Raw genomic sequence first — 17,795 nt, 5'->3', positions numbered from 1 at the left:
GCGCTGGGCCAAGAAAGAGAGGAGCAGCAAGTGGGAGAATTCGGTAGTGCGAATCTACCAGGACTGGAGTGCAGAGGTGGGTAAGCGGCGGGCCGGGATTAACCGGACGAAGGCGGTGCTGCATGCCAAGCAGGTCAGATTTGGAATGCTGCAGCCTGCGCGTCTGTGGGTGACATATAAGGACCAGCACCACTACTTCGAGTCCCCGGAGGAGGCGTGGGCCTTTGTACAGGCGGAGAAGCTGGACTCGAACTAGGGTCTGGGGGCTGCGGGGTCCGGTGCACTATGGTCGTTTCTGTTTTTGCTGTTGCTGTTTTTGTAACTTTGACATGTGTTTTTTATGCTGGTTTTCTGCTCTGTTTCCGGGTGGGTCTGTTGGGTATGGTTTTGGGTTATGTGGGGAATGTTGGGGGTTTGTTGTTTTTTTTTTAATTTCTCTTCTGTACGGGGCTGGGGGATGGGGTGGAGCTGGAATTTGGGGAGCTGCGTCAGAAGAGTGGGGTGGGGCAGTGTGAAAGCTTGGGCTTTCCTCTGGTTTCCCGCGCTGCGGGGCGGGGGGGTGGAGCTGGCGGTGCGGGCACGGCCTCTACTGGTTTTTTACCGCGCTGAAGCGGTGCCAAGGAGGTGTGGTAGGAGGGGGGATGACCCCATGTCAGGAGGGGCCGGGTTTTGGCGGGAGTTGCTGGGGTCAGCAGAAGTCAGCTGACTCACGGAAGTACCATGGAGGGTGCGTTGCGGCTAGGAGGGGTCCTAGCCTGGGGGGGGGGGGGATACCGGGTTGCTGCTGGAATGGCCAGGAAGGAGCTGGTGTGGGCCGGGGGGGGTTGAGGAGAGGCGTTATCGTCATGGGGAACGGGTCGGGCGGGGTGTGCTGGCCTGGGGCGAGCAGTCAATGAGATATGGCTAGTCGGCGGGGGAGGGGGGCGAGGTGCCCTCTGATCCGGCTGATCACCTGGAAAGTGAGGGGGCTGAATGGGCCGGTTAAGAGAACTAGGGTATTTTCTCATCTGAAGGGGCTGAAGGCGGACGTGGCTATGCTCCAGGAGACCCACTTGAAGGTGGCGGACCAGGTTCGTCTGAGGAAGGGGTGGGTGGGGCAGGTTTTCCACTCAGGATTAGACGCGAAGAACCGGGGGATGGCGATTCTGGTGGGGAAGAGGGTGACGTTCGAGGCGTCTGAGGTGGTGTCGGACAAGGAGGGCAGATATATTATGGTGAAGGGTAGGCTGCAGGGAGAGAAGGTGGTGCTGGTTAATGTATATGCCCCGAATTGGGATGATGCTGGCTTTATGAGGCGCATGTTGAGCCGCATTCCTGACCTGGAGGCAGGGGGCCTGGTCATGGGGGGAGACTTTAACACAGTGCTAGATCCCCCACTGGACCGGTCCAGTTCAAGGACGGGTAGGAGACCGGCAGCAGCCAAGGTGCTGAGGGGGTTTATGGACCAGATGGGAGGGGTGGATCCCTGGACGTTTGGGAGGCCGAGGGCGCGGGAGTATTCCTTTTTCTCCCATGTCCATAGGGTTTACTCCCGAATAGATTTTTTCGTCCTGAGCAGGGGATTGATCCCGAAGGTGCAGGATGCCGAGTATTCGGCCATAGCAATTTCAGACCACGCTCCGCACTGGGTCGATCTGGAGATGGGGGAGGCGCGGGACCAGCGCCCGCTGTGGCGCCTGGATGTGGGGATGTTGGCTGATGAGGTGTGTAGGAGGGTCCGGAGAAGTATTGAGGGGTATCTTGAGACCAACGACATGGGGGAGGTCCGGGTGGGGATGGTCTGGGAGGCTCTGAAAGCAGTGATCCGGGGGGAGCTCATTTCCATCTGGGCCCATAGGGAAAGGAGGGAGAGGAAGAGACTGGTGGGGGAGCTCCTGGATGTGGATAGGAGGTACGCAGAAGCACCGGAGGAGGGGTTGCTGGGGGAACGGCGTAGTTTGCAGGCCAAGTTCGACTTGTTGACTACCAGAAAGGCAGAGGCACAGTGGAGGAGGGCGCAAGGTGCGGTGTATGAGTATGGGGAGAAGGCGAGCAGGATGCTGGCGCATCAGCTCCGTAGGCGAGATGCGGCTAGGGAAATTGGTGGAGTGACGGATAAGGGTGGGAATGTGGTGCAGAAGGGGGCGGAGGTGAACGGGGTCTTTAGGGACTTCTACGAGGAACTGTACCGGTCGGAGCCACCGATGGGGGGGGGGGGGGGGGGGGGGGGGTTGGAGAACTTCATGAACAAGCTACGTTTCCCAAAGGTGCAAGAGGAGCTGGTGGAGGGGCTGGGTGCGCCGATAGAGTTAGTTAGCTAGTCAGGGGGATTGGTCAATTGCAGTCAGGTAAGGCGCCGGGGCCGGATGGGTTCCCGGTGGAATTTTATAAAAAGTATGCGGATCTGGTGGGCCCCCTGTTGGTGCGAGCCTTCAATGAGGCATGGGAGGGGGGTCTTTGCCCCCGACGATGTCACGGGCGCTGATCTCTCTGATCCTGAAGCGGGATAAGGACCCCTTGCAGTGTGGATCATACAGGCCAATCTCGCTCCTCAATGTTGATGCTAAGTTGCTGGCGAAGATCCTGGCCACCAGGATAGAGAACTGTGTGCCGGGGTGATACACGATGATCAGACAGGATTTGTCAAGAGACGACAGCTCAACACGAATGTGCGGAGATTGTTAAATGTTATTATGATGCCGGCGGTGGAGGGGGAGGCAGAGATAGTGGCGGCGCTGAATGCAGAAAAGGCGTTTGATAGAGTTGAGTGGGGGTACCTGTGGGAGGTGCTGGACCAGTTCGGATTCGGGGAGGGGTTCATCAAATGGGTGAGGTTGCTCGATGAGGCCCCGATGGCGAGTGTAGTTACCAATGGAAGGAGATCAGAGTACTTCAGGCTCTACCGTGGGACCAGGCAGGGGTGCCCCCTGTCCCCCTTGCTTTTTGCACTGGCGATAGAACCTTTGGCTTTGGCGCTGAGGGAGTCGGGGAGGTGGAGGGGCCTGGTGCGGGGTGGGGAAGAACATAGGGTATCGCTGTATGCGGACGACCTGCTGTTGTATGTGGCGGACCCAGAGGGGGGAATGCCGGGGGTGATGGAGCTGTTGGCTGAGTTTGGGAGCTTCTCGGGCTATAAGTTAAATCTAGGCAAGAGTGAGGTATTTGTAGTACACCCGGGTGATCAGGAGGAGGGAATTGGGAGGCTCCCGTTTAAGAGGGCAGTGAAGAGTTTCAGATACCTGGGGGTGCAGGTGGCCAGGAGTTGGGGGACTCTCCATTAGCTTAATTTTACCAGGCTTGTGGAGCAGATGTAGGAGGAATTCAAAAGGTGGGACATGGTGCCACTATCGCTGGCGGGTAGAGTGCAGTCCGTCAAAATGACGGTTCTCCCGAGGTTCTTGTTCCTCTTTCAGTGTTTTCCCATCTTTATCCCTAGGGCCTTTTTTGGGAGGGTGACTAGCAGCATCATGAGCTTTGTTTGGGCGCATGGGACCCCGAGGGTGAAGAGGGTCTTCTTGGAGCGGGGTAGAGATGGTGGGGGGGGCTGGCGTTACCCAATCTCTCGGGGTATTATTGGGCGGCCAATGTGTCGATGGTGCACAAGTGGGTGATGGAGGGGGAGGGGGCAGCATGTAAACGGATGGAGAGGGCGTCCTGTGGAGATACAAGCCTGGGGGCCCTGGTAACGGCGCCGTGGCCGCTCCCTCCTACGAGGTATACCACGAGTCCGGTGGTGGCGGCTACCCTCAAGATTTGGGGGCAGTGGAGGCGACATAGGGGGGAAGTGGGGGGCTCCGTTAAGGGGGAACCATCGGTTCGTCCCGGGGAACATTGATGGGGGGTTCCAGGGTTGGCACAGAGCGGGTATTAGACAGCTGAGGGACCTGTTCATTGATGGAAGGTTTGCGAGCCTGGGGGAGTTGGAGGAGAAATTTGGGCTCCCCCTGGGGAACATGTTCAGGTATCTGGAGGTAAAGGCGTTTGCTAGGCGGCAGGTGGAGGGATTCCCTTCGCTTCCCGCGAGGGGGGTGAGTGACAGGGTGCTTTCGGGGGTCTGGGTCGGGGAGGGGAAGATATTCGATATCTGCAGGAGGTGGAGGAGGCGTCAGTAGAGGAGCTGAAAGCTAAGTGGGAGGGGGAACTGGGGGAACAGATCGAAGATGGGACATGGGCTGATGCCCTGGAGAGGGTTAACTCTTCCTCCTCATGTGTGCGGCTTAGCCTCATCCAATTCAAGGTGCTGCACCGGGCCCAAATGTCCGGGTCTAGGATGAGTAAGTTCTTTGGGGGCGAAGACAGGTGTGTCAGGTGTTCGGGGAGTGCAGCGAACCATGCCCATACGTTCTGGGCATGCCCGGCACTGGAGGAGTTCTGGAAGGGGGTGGCGAGGACGGTGTCGAAGGTGGTAGGATCCAGGGTCAAGCCAGGCTGGGTACTCGCGATTTTTGGGGTTGGGGTGAAGCCGGGTGTGCAGGAGGCGAAAGAGGCCGGTGTGCTGGCCTTTGCGTCCCTAGTAGCCCGGCGGAGGATCTTGCTACAGTGGAAGGATGTGAGGCCCCCAAGCGTGGAGACCTGGATCAATGACATGGCGGGCTTCATTAAGCTAGAGATGGTCAAATTCGCCCTGAGAGGATCGGTGCAAGGGTTCTTTAAGCGGGGGCAACCTTTCCTCGACTTTCTGGCTCAACGATAGGGTACTGGGACAGTAGCAGCAGCAACCCGGGGGTGGGGGTGGGGGTGGGGGTGGGGGTGGGGGTGGGGGGGAGGGGAGGGGTGGGGGGAGGGGAGGGGTGGGGGGAGGGGAGGGGTGGGGGAGTGGAGGGGTGGGGGGGGAGTGGAGGGGTGGGGGGGGAGTGGAGGGGTGGGTGGGGAGGGGAGTGGAGGGGTGGGTGGGGAGGGGAGGGGAGGGTGGGGAGGGGAGGGGAGGGGTGGGTGGGGGAGGGGAGGGGTGGGTGGGGAGGGGAGGGGAGGGGTGGGTGGGGGTGGCGGGAGGGGAGGGGAGGGGTGGGGGGGAGGGGAGGGGTGGGGGGGAGGGGAGGGGGGGGGAGGGGAGGGGAGGGGTGGGTGGGGGGTGGCGGGAGGGGAGGGGAGGGGTGGGTGGGGGTGGCGGGAGGGGTGGGTGGGGGGTGGCGGGAGGGGAGGGTGATGGAGGGAGGGGGAGGAGGGGGGTGGAGGGAGGGGGAGGAGGGGGGTGGAGGGAGGGGGAGGAGGGGGGTGGAGGGAGGGGGAGGAGGGGGGTGGAGGGAGGGGGAGGAGGGGGGTGGAGGGAGGGGGAGGAGGGGAGTGGAGGGAGGGGGAGGAGGGGAGTGGAGGGAGGGGGAGGAGGGGAGTGGAGGGAGGGGGGAGGAGGGGGGTGGAGGGAGGGGGAGGAGGGGGGTGGAGGGAGGGGGAGGAGGGGGGTGGAGGGAGGGGGAGGAGGGGGGGGGGAGGGAGGGGGAGGAGGGGGGTGGAGGGAGGGGGAGGAGGGGGGTGGGGGAGGAGGGGGGGAGGAGGGGGGTGGAGGGAGGGGGAGGAGGGGGGTGGAGGGAGGGGGAGGAGGGGGGTGGAGGGAGGGGGAGGAGGGGGTGGAGGGAGGGGGAGGAGGGGGGTGGAGGGAGGGGGAGGAGGGGGGAGGAGGGGGGTGGAGGGAGGGGGGGAGGGGGGAGGAGGGGGGTGGGGGGAGGGGGGAGGAGGGGGGTGGGGGGTGGGGGGAGGGGGAGGAGGGGGGTGGGGGGAGGGGGGGAGGGGGAGGAGGGGGGTGGGGGGAGGGGGGAGGAGGGGGGTGGGGGGAGGGGGGAGGAGGGGGGGTGGAGGGAGGGGGAGGAGGGGGGTGGAGGGAGGGGGAGGAGGGGGGTGGAGGGAGGGGGAGGAGGGGGGTGGAGGGAGGGGGAGGAGGGGAGTGGAGGGAGGGGGAGGAGGGGGAGAGTGGAGGGAGGGGAGGAGGGGGGTGGAGGGAGGGGGGTGGAGGGAGGGGGAGGAGGGGGGTGGAGGGAGGGGGAGGAGGGGGGTGGAGGGAGGGGGAGGAGGGGGGGGGAGGGAGGGGGAGGAGGGGGGTGGAGGGAGGGGGAGGAGTGGGGTGGAGGGAGGGGGAGGAGGGGGGTGGAGGGAGGGGGAGGAGGGGGGTGGAGGGGGAGGGTGGAGGGAGGGGGTGGAGGGGGGGGTGGAGGGAGGGGGGAGGGGGGGAGGGAGGGGGGAGGGAGGGAGAGGAGGGGGGTGGAGGAGGGGGAGGAGGGGGGTGGAGGGAGGGGGAGGAGGGGGGGGAGGGAGGGGGAGGAGGGGGGTGGAGGGAGGGGGAGGAGGGGGGTGGAGGGAGGGGGAGGAGGGGGGGTGGAGGGAGGGGGAGGAGGGGGGTGGTGGAGGGAGGGGGTGGAGGGCGGGGGGGAGGGGGGGGGAGGGGGAGGGGGGGAGGGAGGGGGTGAGGGGGGAGGGAGGGGGGAGGGGGGAGGGGGGAGGGAGGGGGGAGGGGGGGGGGAGGGGGGGAGGAGGGGAGGGAGGGGGAGGGGGAGGGAGGGGAGGGGGAGGGGGAGGGAGGGAGGGGGAGGGGAGGGAGGAAGGGGAGGGGGAGGAGGGGAGGGAGGGAGGGGCGGAGGGGGAGGAGGGGGGGAGGAGGGGGGAGGAGGGGGGGGGAGGAGGGGGGGGAGGGGGGGGGGAGGAGGGGAGGGAGGGAGGGAGGGGGAGGGAGGGAGGGAGGGGGGAGGGGGAGGGAGGGAGGGAGGGGAGGGAGGGAGGGAGAGGGAGGGAGGGGGAGGGAGGGGGAGGGAGGGAGGGGGGGGGAGGGAGGGGGGGGGGGAGGGAGGGAGGGGAGGGAGGGGGAGGGAGGGGGAGGAGGGGAGGGAGGGGGAGGAGGGGGAGGAGGGGAGGGAGGGGGGGGGAGGGAGGGGGAGGGAGGGGGGGGAGGGGGAGGGAGAGGGAGAGGGAGGGGGAGGGGGAGGGAGGGGGAGGGGAGGGAGGGGGAGGGAGGAGGGGAGGGAGGGAGGAGGAGGGAGGGAGGGAGGGGGGGGGAGGGAGGGGGGGGGGAGGGGAGGGGGGGGAGGGGAGGGAGGGGAGGGAGGGGAGGGGGGAGGGGAGGGAGGGGCGGGGGGAGGGAGGGGAGGGGGGAGGGAGGGGAGGGGGGAGGGGGAGGGGGAGGGAGGGGAGGGGGGAGGGAGGGGAGGGGAGGAGGGAGGGGAGGAGGGAGGGGAGGGGGGAGGGGAGGGGGGAGGAGGGGAGAGGAGGGAGGGGAGGAGGAGGAGGAGGAGGGGGGAGGGAGGGGAGGAGGAGGAGGGGGGAGGGAGGGGAGGAGGAGGAGGGGGGGGGGGAGGGAGAGGAGGAGGAGGGGGAGGGAGGGGGAGGGGAGGAGGAGGAGGGAGGAGGGGAGGGGGAGGGGGGAGGGGAGGGGAGAGGGGGGGAGGGGGGAGGGGTGGGGAGGGAGGGGGGGTGGGGAGGGAGGGGAGGGCGGTGGAGGGAGGGGGAGGAGGGGGGTGGAGGGAGGGGGGAGGGGGTGGAGGGGGGTGGAGGGAGGGGGAGGGGGTGGAGGGAGGAGGAGAGGGGGTGGAGGGAGGAGGAGGGGGGGTGGAGGGGGGAGGGGGGGGTGGAGGGGGGGGGGGGGGAGGGGGGTGGAGGGGGGTGGGAGGGGGGGTGGAGGGGGGGGAGGGGGGGTGGAGGGGGGGGTGGAGGGGAGGGGGGGTGGAGGGAGAGGGAGGGGGGGTGGAGGGGGGGGGAGGGGGGGTGGAGGGAGGGGGAGGGGGGGGTGGAGGGGGGTGGAGGGGGGGGAGGGGGGTGGAGGGAGGGGGAGGGGGGGGTGGAGGGGGGTGGAGGGGGGGGAGGGGGTGGAGGGAGGGGGAGGGGGGGGGTGGAGGGGGAGGGGGAGGGGGGGTGGAGGGGGGGGGAGGGGGGTGGAGGGGGGGGGGAGGGGGGTGGAGGGAGGGGGAGGGGGGGTGGAGGGGGAGGGGGAGGGGGGGTGGAGGGGGAGGGGGAGGGGGGGGTGGAGGGGGAGGGGGATGGGGGGTGGAGGGGGAGGGGGATGGGGGTGGAGGGGGAGGGGGGGTGGAGGGGGAGGGGGGGTGGAGGGGGAGGGGGGGGTGGAGGGGGGAGGGGGGGTGGAGGGGGAGGGAGGGGGGGTGGAGGGGGGGTGGAGGGGGGTGGAGGGGGAGGGAGGGGGGGGGTGGAGGGGGGAGGGAGGGGGGGGGGAGGGGGGAAGAGGGGAGGGGGGGAGGGAGGGGGGAGGGGAGGGGGTAGGGGGGGAGGGGAGGGGGGAGGGCGGGAAGAGGGGAGGGGGGGAAGGGAGGGGGGAGGGGAAGGGGGGGGAGGGGAAGGTAGGGGGGAGGGAAGGGAGGGGGGAGGGGAGAGGGAGGGGGGGAGGGGAGAGGGAGGGGGGAGAGGGGAGGGGGGAGGGAAGGGGAGGGGGGGAGGGGAAGGGAGGGAGGGGGGAGGGGAAGGGAGGGAGGGGGGAGGGAAGGGAGGGAGGGGGAGGGGAAGGAGGGAGGGGGGAAGGGGAAGGGAGGGAGGGGGGAGGGGAGGGAAGGGAGGGAGGGGGGAGGGGAAGGGAGGGAGGGGGAGGGGAAGGGAGGGAGGGGGGAGGGGAAGGGAGGGAGGGGGGAGGGGAAGGGGGGGAGGGGAAGGGAGGGAGGGGGGAGGGGAAGGGAGGGAGGGGGGAGGGGAAGGGAGGGAGGGGGAGGGGAAGGGAGGGGGGGGGAGGGGAAGGGAGGGAGGGGGGAGGGGGAAGGGAGGGAGGGGGGGAGGGGAAGGGAGGGAGGGGGGAGGGGAAGGGAGGGAGGGGGGAGGGGGAGGGGAAGGGGGAGGGAGGGAGGGGAAGGGAGGGAGGGGGGAGGGGAAGGGAGGGAGGGGGGAGGGGAAGGGAGGGAGGGGGGAGGGGAAGGGAGGGAGGGGGGAGGGGAAGGGAGGGAGGGGGGAGGGGAAGGGAGGGGAAGGGAGGGAGGGGGAGGAGGGGGGAGGGGAAGGGAGGGAGGGGGGAGGGGAAGGGAGGGAGGGGAGGGGAGGGAGGGAGGGGGGCGGGGAAGGGAGGGAGGGGGGAGGGGACGGGAGGGAGGGGGAGGGGAAGGGAGGGAGGGGGGGAGGGAGGGGGGAGGGGAAGGGAGGGAGGGGGAAGGGAGGGAGGGGGAGGGGAAGGGAAGGGAGGGCAGGGGGAGGGGAAGGGAGGGAGGGGGGAGGGGAAGGGAAGGGAGGGGGAGGGGAAGGGAGGGAGGGGGAGGGGAGGGGGAGGGGGGAGGGGGAGGGGAGGGAGGGGGAGGGGGGAGGGAGGGGGGGAGGGGAAGGGAAGGGAGGGGGAGGGGAAGGGGAAGGGAGGGAGGGGGGAGGGGAAGGGAAGGGAGGGAGGGGGGAGGGGAAGGGAGGGGGGGGAGGGGAAGGGAGGGGGGGGAGGGGAAGGGAGGGGGGGGAGGGGAAGGGAGGGGGGAGGGGAAGGGAGGGAGGGGAAGGGAGGGAGGGGAAGGGAGGGAGGGGGAAGGGAGGGAGGGGGAAGGGGGGGGAAGGGAGGGAGGGGGAGGGGGGAGGGGGAGGGAGGGAGGGGGGAGGGGGAGGGGGAGGGGAAGGGAGGGAGGGGGAGGGGAAGGGGAAGGGAGGGAGGGGGAGGGGAAGGGAGGGAGGAGGGGAAGGGAGGGAGGAGGGGAAGGGAGGGAGGGGGGGAAGGGAGGGAGGGGGGAAGGGAGGGAGGGGGGAGGGGGGGGGAGGGGGAGGGAGGGGGGAGGGGGGAGGGGAAGGGAGGGGGGAGGGGGGAGGGGAGGGAGGGGGGAGGGGAGGGGGGGGGGGAGGGGGGGGGGAGGGGGGGAGGGGGAGGGGAGGGGGAGGGGGGAGGGGAGGGGAGGGAGGGGAGGGAGGGAAGGGGGGGAGGGGAAGGGAGGGAGGGGGAGGGGAAGGGAGGGAGGGGGAGGGGAAGGGAGGGCAGGGGGAGGGGAAGGGAGGGAGGGGGAGGGGAAGGGAGGGAGGGGGAGGGGAAGGGAGGGAGGGGGAGGGGAAGGGAGGGAGGGGGAGGGGAAGGGAGGGAGGGGAGGGGAAGGGAGGGAGGGGGGAGGGAAGGGAGGGAGGGGGAGGGGAAGGGAGGGAGGGGGAGGGGAAGGAGGGGGGGAGGGGAAGGGAGGGAGGGAGGGGGAGGGGAAGGGGGGAGGGAGGGAGGGGGAGGGGGGGAGGGGAGGGGGGGGAGGGGAGGGGAGGGGGGGAAGGGAGGGGGGGAGGGAGGGGGGAGGGGAGGGGGGGAGGGAGGGGGGGGAGGGGAGGGGAGGGGGGGAAGGGAGGGGGGGAGGGAGGGGGAGGGGGAGGGGGAGGGGAGGGGGAGGGGAGGGAGGGGGCGGGGAGGGAGGGGGAGGGGAGGGAGGGGGCGGGGAGGGAGGGGGAGGGGAGGGGAGGGAGGGGGGAGGGGAGGGGAGGGAGGGGGGTGGGGAGGGGAGGGAGGGGGAGGGGAGGGGAGGGAGGGGGGAGGGGAGGGAGGGGGGAGGGGAGGGAGGGGGGAGGGGAGGGGGGGTGGGGAGGGGAGGGAGGGGGGTGGGGAGGGGAGGGGGAGGGGAGGGAGGGGGAGGGGAGGGGGGGAGGGGAGGGAGGGGGGAGGGGAGGGAGGGGGAGGGGAGGGAGGGGGGAGGGAGGGGGGAGGGGAGGGGAGGGGAGGGGAGGGAGGGGAGGGAGGGCAGGAGGGGAGGGGAGGGAGAGAGGAGGGGAGGAGGAGGGGAGGGGGAGGGGAGGGGGAGGGGAGGGGAGGGGAGGGGGAGGGGAGGGGAGGGGAGGGGGAGGGGAGGGGAGGGGGAGGGGAGGGGAGGGGGAGGGGAGGGGAGGGGAGGGGGAGGGGAGGGGAGGGAGAGGGGGGAGGGGAGGGGAGGGGGGAGGGAGGGGAGGGGAGTGGGGGAGGGGAGGAAGGAAGGGGAGGGGAGGGGGAGGAAGGAAGGGGAGGGGAGGGGAGGGGGAGGAAGGAAGGGGAGGGGAGGGGAGGGGGAGGAAGGAAGGGGAGGGGAGGGGGAGGAAGGAAGGGAAGGGGAGGGGAGGGGAAGGAAGGGGATGGGAGGGGAAGGAAGGGGATGGGAGGGGAAGGAAGGGGAGGCGAGGGGGAGGAAGGGGAGGGGAGGGGGGGGAAGGAAAGGGGAGTGGGGGGAAGGAAAGGGGAGTGGGGGGAAGGAAAGGGGGAGGGGGGGAAGGAAAGGGGGAGGGGGAAGGAAAGGGGGAGGGGGAAGGAAAGGGGGAGGGGGGGAAGGAAAGGGGGAGGGGGGAAGGAAAGGGGGAGGGGGGGAAGGAAAGGGGGAGGGGGGGAAGGAAAGGGGGAGGGGGGAAGGAAAGGGGGAGGGGGAAGGAAAGGGGAGGGGGGAAGGAAAGGGGAGGGGGGAAGGAAAGGGGAGGGGGAAGGAAGGGGGAGGGGAGGGAAGGAAGGGGGAGGGGAGGGAAGGAAAGGGGAGGGGGAGGGAAGGAAAGAGGGGGAAGGGGAGGGGGGAAGGAAGGGGGTGAGGAGGGAAGGAAGGGGGAAGGAAGGGGGGAGGGGGAAGGAAGGGGGGAGGGGGAAGGAAGGGGGGGAGGGGGGAAGGAAGGGGGGGAGGGGGGAAGGAAGGGGGGGAGGGGGGAAGGAAGGGGGGGAGGGGGGGAAGGAAGGGGGGAGGGGGAAGGAAGGGGGGGAGGGGGGAAGGAAAGGGGGGAGGGGAGGGGGGAGGGAAGGGGGGAGGGGGAGGGAAGGGGGGAGGGGAGGGAAGGGGGGAGGGGAGGGAAGGGGGGAGGGGAGGGGATGAGGGGAGGGGGAGGGAGGGGGGGAGGGGAGGGAGGGGGGAGGGGAGGGGATGAGGGGGGAGGGGGAGGGAGGGGGGAGGGGGAGGGAGGGGGGAGGGGGAGGGAGGGGGGAGGGGGGAGGGGAGGGGGGAGGGGGAAGGAAGGGGGAGGGGAGGGGAAGGGGGAGGGGAAGGGGGAGGGGAGGGGGGAAGGAAAGGGGGAGGGGGGGAAGGAAAGGGGGAGGGGGGAAGGAAAGGGGGAGGGGGGGAAGGAAAGGGGGAGGGGAAGGAAAGAGGGGGGGAAGGAAAGAGGGGGGAAGGAAAGAGGGGGGGAAGGAAAGGGGGAGGGGGAGGGAAGGAAAAGGGGGGAGGGGGGAGGGGGGGAAGGAAGGGGGAGGGGTGAAGTAAGGGGGGGAGGGGGGGAAAGGGGGGGGAACGTTGACTATGTTTGCTTATTTAATTTTAATTTATTTTTAAGTTCTCTTGTTTACTAGGTTTGGGGGTGTGGGGGGTGTGATACATGCATTGATACGGTCTTGGGGGTGTTACAGTTATTATGGTGTTTTATTGTTGCTTTTCATTGTTTGTTGTTATATTTTCTGTAAAAAATTCCAATAAAAATTATTTTTTAAAAAAATATGGCCTGTCTAGAGCATTGTACCACTTTATAATGACTTCCTTGTCATTGATGCTACAACCAAGAAAGTACAACAACGCCTATACTTCCTCAGGAAACTAAGGAAATTCGGCATGTCCACATTGACTCTTCCCAGTTTTTACAGATGCACCATAGAAAGCATCTGGCTACAACTGCTCGCCGCAAGACCGCAGGAAACTGCAAAGAGTCATGAACACAGCCCAGTCCATCACGCGAACCCTCCTCCCATCCATTAACTCTACACCTCCCGCTGCCTTGGGAAAACGGGCAGCATAATCAAAGGCCCCTCCTACCTCTTCTAACAAGGAAGTGGCAGAGGCATTATCGCAGCACAGTGATCAACTCACCTTGATAGGGAAGGAGTTGCGGAGGATGATAGAGACCAACCAGGGTCTGTGAGCCAAAATGGAAGACCTGTAAAAACAGATCAAGGCGACAGAGTCTGAGGATTGTGGGTCTGCCCAAAGGGGTGGAAGACCCGAGGACGATGGAGTATTTTGCCGCGATGTTGGCGAAGCTATTGGGGGAAGGGGACGATCCCTCCCGATATGAACTGGATCGGGCTCATGGGTTGTGGAGGCTATACTAAAGACGAGTGAGCCGCCAAGAGTAGTAACTCTGTTTCTGTAGGTATAGCGTGAAGGAAAAAGTCCTGTGCTGGGCAAAGCAGAAGCGGGAGGTGCAGTGGGCTGGAGCTGATATACGCATATACCAGGACTTTACGGTGGAGTTGGCGAGGAGGCGGGCTGCCTTCAGCTGGGTGAAGAAGGCACTGTACATCATCAAGATGCAGTGCAGCATAATATATCCAGCTAAGTTAAGGGTGACCTACAAATCCAAGGACTTTTATTTTGGGACGGCGGAAGCAGCGGAGGAGTTTGCGAAGGCAGAAGGACTGTGGCAGAATTGAAAAATAGTCGTGTACTGATGTAGCCTCATGTAACTTTATTTTTTCATCGCGTGTTGGCGTATGTACTAAATGAGTCGATGCTGTATATATTTGGACAAGGGAAGAGATGGGACTTTCATTTGCAATGATGATTCTTTGAGGCTTGGGTGTGTATGCGGGGGTTGTGTGCTAAAGGAGATTTCTTGGTTTTCCTGGGACCGGGCAAGGGGGAAGGAGACCCGGACGGGGCCTATACGATGGCCGGTTAAGTCGGCCAGTGAACGGGAGTGAGGTGGGGGGAGGGGCTGCGGCGATCGGAGCCTGGTAGAACAGGTTTTGGTGAGTCTAGCCAGGGTGAAAAGTTGGGGGAAGGAACCGAGGTTGGGGGAAGGAGTTTACAAGAGGAAGTGGATGGGAGGAGTCGGTGGGGTGGGGGGGGGGGGGGGTGTCGACAATTCATGGGTGTCATTCACAGTACTCTTTCGGGGATTGGATGGCATTGAATATTAGTGAGGGGGGGTGTCGACAATTCATGGGTGTCATTCACAGTACTCTTTCGGGGATTGGATGGCATTGAATATTAGTGGGGGGGGGGGGAGGTTGGGGGGTGGACTGTATATGTCAATGGTGACCATAGACGATTCCTGATTCCTTTTTCTTTTTTCCTTTTTTTTCCACCTTGGGAGGGTTTGTTTTATTTATGTTTATGTTGTCAGGTGGGTTGTTGTTTGCGGGGTGGTGGGAGAATGGGATCGTTGTTGTTGATAAGGGGATTGACATTGTACTCAATACTGTTTACCGTTTGTTGGTGGGGTGTAAATTCTGAAGAAAATGTGAAAATGGAGAATAAAAATATTTATTAACAAAAAATAAAATCCAATCCAATCCTCTGACTTCTATTCCGCTTATTTGGATATATCATTTAATATATATATTAATTTTGTTGATTGTGACTCTACAATAAATATATTGGACGGGATTCTCTGGTCTGCCAGCTACATGTTTCGCGGCCATGTGCTGTTCGCTGGAGATGGGATTCTATCTTCCCAACGATTGTCAATGGGATTTCTCATTGTAACCACCCACACATCGCTGTGAACCCCACTGGCGGCGCTGCACATCTGGCGGAAAAATTGAATTGCAACAACTGGAGAATTCCAGCCATTGAGTATCAAGTTAACCTAGACATCCAAGTCTTTTACAACTTCATCCTTAACTATTTAAACACTAGTGAGTATGAGAATAGGACTATCGAGGAAATGTGTGCATGGTTGAAGAGATTGTGCAGGAGGGAGGGCTTTAGTTTCCTGGATCACTGGGGTCCGTTTTTGGGGAAGGTGGGCCTGTACAAGTCAGACGGGTTGCCCCTGAACCGGAATGGGACCAACATCCTTGCGGGAAGGTTTGCTAGTGTTCTTAGAACAGTAAGAAGTCTTACAACACCAGGTTAAGGGCCAACATGTTTGTTTCAAACACTAGCTTTCGGAGCACTGCTCCTTCCTCCGGTGAATGATGAGGTATGTTCCAGAAACATATATATAGACAAATTCAAAGATGCCAGACAATGCTTAGAATGCGGGCATTTTCAGGTAATTGAATCTTTATAGATCCAGAGATAGGGGTAACCCCAGGTTAAAGAGGTGTGAATTGTCTCAAGCCAGGACGGTTGGTAGGATTTTGCAAGCCCAGGCCAGATGGTGGAGGATGAATGTAATGCGACATGAATCCCAGGTCCCAGTTGAGGCCGTACTCGTGTGCGGAACTTGGCTATAAGTTTCTTCTCAGCGATTCTACATTGTCGCGCGTCCTGTAGGCCGCCTTGGAGAACGCTTACCCGGAGATCAGAGGCTGAATGCCCTTGACTGCTGAAGTGTTCCCCGACTGGAAGGGAACATTCCTGCCTGGTGATTTTCGCACGATGTCCGTTCATTCGTTGTCGCAGCGTCTGTATGGTCTCGCCAATGTACCACGCTTCGGGGCATCCTTTCCTGCAGCGTATGAGGTAGACAACATTGGTGGAGTCGCACGAGTTTGTACCTCGTACCTGGTGGGTGGTGTTCTCACGCGTAATGGTGGTATCCATGTCAATGATCTGGCACGTCTTGCAGAGATTGCCATAGCAGGGTTGTGTGGTGTCGTGGTTGCTGTTCTGAAGGCTGGGTAGTTTGCTGCAAACAATGGTTTGTTTGAGGTTGCGCGGTTGTTTGAAGGCAAGTAGTGGGGGTGTGGGGATGACCTTGGCAAGATGTTCATCTTCATCGATGACGTGTTGGAGGCTGCGAAGAAGGTGTCGTAGTTTCTCCGCTCTGGGAAACCGGACGACGAAGGATACTCTGTCAGTTGTGTCCTGTGTCCAGACCGCTAATCCTAACATGCAGTGACTCCCCCATCCCATTGGGTGGTGCTGGCTCAAAGATGGGATGATAGCATGGAACGCCCCATCACTTTTGCTTCAAGAACCCCAGCGGAAGCTGAACGACAATATGCTCAAATTGAGAAGGAGGGCTTGGTGGTAATATTTGGAGTCAAGATTTTCACCAGTATGTTTAAGGGAGGCACTTCTCTATTATGACTGACCACAAGCCCCTGCTTTGGCTTTTTATGGAAGATAAGGGAATTCCACCCATCGCAGCAGCCAGAATCCAGCACTGAGTGTTTCAACTCGCTGCGTAGAAATATTTGTTTCAATACCACCCGGTTATGCAGATTGTCCATACCGACACGCACAGTCGTCTACCATTGCCGAGGAATTCCCCATTCCTGCCAGTGACAGATGAAATGGTCACAACTCTTAATTTTATGGATACCTTGCCAGTAACAGCTGCTCATGTGCGAGCATGGACGTAGCGGGATCAGAGACTGGTGAAACTCTACCACATGCTTTTGAGCAGCAGAATGTAGGGGACCCCTCCTGAAGCCCTGCAGTCTTTTCCCCAGAAGCTTTTGGAGCTCAGCGTGGAGGATGGTGTCATTTTGTGGGGAGCTTGCGTAGTCATCCTGCTGTAGGGTCAAGAGTCTCTCCTGAAGGACCTACACAGTGGTCACCCAGGCACCTCAACATGAAGATACTGGTCCATAGTTATATCTGGTGGCCTGGCATCAATAATGTCATTGTGAAGGTCACATGCAGCTGCCCAGCGTACCAGGAGCATCAGAAGCTCCCACTTGCGGCCTCCCTTCATCATCCATGGGAATGGGTGGTGCACCCATCGGTGTGACTGCATGCAGACTGCGCAGGACATTTCCTGGATCCATGTTCCCCATCATCATAGACGGCCACTTGAAATAGCTTGACGTATACGATGGCCTTGACGGCGTCCAGGACCACGGTAAAAAATCTCCGGTTCTTGATCAGGACCCATTGGATCCCTGAGGCCCAGGTAATGGAAAATGGGATGCCCTTCGTGAGTGAGGGGTTTGCCACGTTTGTAAAACGGAACATTTGACATATTCAGAACTGCCCGTACCATCACTCATTTAATGGCCTGACTGAAAGGGCGGTCCAGCCTTTAAAAAGAGGCATAAAAGGGCAGCATGTGGCACAGTGGTTAGCACTGGGACTACAGCGCTGAGGACCCGGGTTTAGAATCCCGGCTCTGGGTCACTGTCCGTGTGGAGTTTGCACGTTCTCCCCATGTTTGCGTGGGTTGCACCTCCACAACCCAAAGACGTGCTGGTTAGGTGGATTGGCCAGGCTAAATTGCCCCTTAATTGGAAAAAAAAATTGGCTGTTCTAAATTTATATTAAAAATAGAGGCATAACAAAGTAAACCACGGGCTCCATGGAAACGCAACTGGCTTGGTTCCTTTTTAACTGCCGCACAACGGCACATGTGATGACGGTGATTGCTCCTGCAGAACTGCTGATGGGCTGAAGGCTTCGAACCTGGTTTCCAAACCACGGTGGGGACCACGAGGAAACCATTGTCGATCTCCCTGTGGGACTTGTGGAATACGAGCTTCCCAGATAGGGGGCAGAGACCACCCAGCCAGAGCTCGGTAGACCTACATATAAAGCAGGGCCATGAACTGTTGGTTGTCCCAAGAAGGACTGGATTGGGAGAGACTTACTGCCAGGGCAGAGTATTGTACATAGTTCTATAAATCCTTGTTCCACTACCACTGACCTCCTCCATTATTAAAGGGTCATTATTTAAAAATAAGGTGTTGCCCATTTAAAATGAAGATGAGGAGAAATGTTTTCTCTCCGAGGGTTGTGAGTCTTTGGAATTCTCTTCCTGCAAAGATGGTGGAAGCAGAGTTTTTGAATATTTTTAAGGCAGAGATGGATAGATTCTTGGTACGCAAGCGAGTGATAGAGCATTGGGGTGGGTAGCAAGGGAGTGATAGAGCATTGGGGTGGGTAGCAAGGGAGTGATAGAGCATTTGGGTGGGTAGCAAGGGAGTGATAGAGCATTGGGGTGGGTAGCAAGGGGGTGATAGAGCATTGGGGTGGCAGCAAAAGAGTGATAGAGCATTGGGGAGGGTAGCAAGGGAGTGATAGAGCATTGGGGGTGGGTAGCAAGGGAGTGATAGAGCATTGGGGTGGGTAGCAAGGGAATGATAGAGCATTGGGGTGGGTAGCAAGGTGGTGATAGAGCATTGGGATGGGTAGCAA

At 63.2% G+C, this 17,795-nt stretch overlaps 1 protein-coding gene across 2 annotated transcripts in view; it reads left to right on the top strand.

Annotated features, from left to right (window-relative positions):
- Nucleotides 1-17,795, top strand: part of zmynd12 (zinc finger, MYND-type containing 12) — an 83,327-nt gene that overhangs the window by 17,402 nt on the left and 48,130 nt on the right. The window lies entirely within an intron of this gene.

The sequence above is a fragment of the Scyliorhinus canicula genome, chromosome 16, assembly GCF_902713615.1.
Source record: "Scyliorhinus canicula chromosome 16, sScyCan1.1, whole genome shotgun sequence".
Lineage (NCBI taxonomy): Eukaryota > Metazoa > Chordata > Chondrichthyes > Carcharhiniformes > Scyliorhinidae > Scyliorhinus > Scyliorhinus canicula.
Note: the sequence above shows the minus strand (reverse complement) of the source record. Positions and strands in the feature narration are given on the sequence as shown.